Consider the following 1711-nt stretch of genomic DNA (forward strand, 5'->3'; position numbering starts at 1 on the left):
ATGGTCACATAGTCTTCAGTTTAAATTGTGTTTTCTTTTTTAAAAAAAAAGTAAAATAATTTAAAGACTGTTCTTTGCCAAATACCCCTCAAAATTTTAATTTTCATTGGCCAGGTGGTGGTAAAGAGACCATAATCATATTTTGGATTTAGTTAGGTTGAATGACTGAGTTGAACTTATTCGTGTAACCCACTGTCTTCTCATTGTACACATATATATAGTCACCAAGAATTCACAGCTTTTATATAATGGTGTTTTACATTATGTCTATTTGTTTCTTGGTTTCCTATCTGAAAGTCATGTTGGTTGGTTTATTTCCAGTCACTTTCTAGTGTTGGAATTGGTGTCTCTCCTCTTTGCTTCCAATGTTCTTTGCCACTCTTACTGCTCACTGTCACCACACTGTACACTCTGATCTGTCTAAAGAAAATCTGCCCTTTGTGTTCTTACTTTGACAGCAAAATTTTATCATTGAATGCTACCTGTTAACACAAAGATTGACAAAGGAGGGAGGGAGGGAAAAAGAGAGAGACTAGTTAACACTCAAAATACCTTGTGAGAAGGAGAATTGTGGTAGTGGAATTGAAATGTGATGTTCATAACTCTCTTGCCCCACGGTATCCATGCATGGCATAGTCTCCTCCTGTGGGCAAGACCTAGAATATAGCCTATGACACTTCTGAATCAAGTTGTATTTTATAAGAATGGCAAAGGGACTGCACAGGAAACTAAGTCTCTCATCAGTGTGGTGCATGTGGGATTTAATTCTGCGTTCAACAAAGTAAAGACTGTCTGCAAACTTGCTGGCTATTTTTTTTAATATACAGTTAAAATGTTTATTCAAATTTGTACTCTCCAATTTACTATTCATATACTAACATATCTGCAATATTCCTAGCAACATCAATCACAACTTTTTGTTGATCAGTTTGATAGCATTGTCTAGATCTCTGGAAACTATGCCGTGTTCTGTCTGATTCCTATGTCCCTGGTGCTCGATCTGAAATCTGTAAAGATGCTACAATTTCCTCACTCTAAAATATCTTATTTTCCCATTTCAGGTCATAACTATAATTTTAAAAAACTCACAAGCTTTGTACATAGAAATAACTAGACTTACTCTGCATGATGAAAAGTCCTAGAATTCACAGTAAGATGTCAGCAAAGATGGGCAAGTTCACTGCCTCTGTGAACTTGTTATTTCTCAATTGTCCTCTAGAGGACACTCCATTCTAAAAAGTAAATGGTGTATTTATAGATTAGAATAAACCCACAGAAACCTTCCTCCACCCATACCCTGCCATGTCTCCCTCCCCTTACATCCCTCATGCCCCTTTGATGCTATGCTTCCTGTTTTCTACTACCCTATGTCTTCCTCTTAAGCTCTTTCACTTGCCCTAATGGTCTGGTTCTAGTTTCCTGGCTTCTGCAGGGGAGAGGGTGACATAGAGTGTTCTGGGAGGAGGTGTAGGGGGAGTAGAATGATGGTGGATTCGATCTGAATACATTATGGTCACGTATGAAATTACTAAACAGTTATCTTTTAAACCTCTCCAGTGCTGCAGCAGAACATGCTTTATGCAGATGCCAGAGACAGACAAGGAAAGACAGCCAGTGTTTCTTTTCACTGTCTTCCCAGTGTCCCCAGGATGAAGGTGTCTAAACTTCCTTAAGCTCTGAGCAACCCCTGTCTACCTCTCTTACTCTTCAG

Source organism: Alexandromys fortis, unplaced genomic scaffold (assembly GCF_014885135.2).
Source record: "Alexandromys fortis isolate MF-2015 unplaced genomic scaffold, M_Fortis_MF-2015_v1.1 scaffold_87, whole genome shotgun sequence".
In the NCBI taxonomy this organism is placed as follows: Eukaryota; Metazoa; Chordata; class Mammalia; order Rodentia; family Cricetidae; genus Alexandromys; species Alexandromys fortis.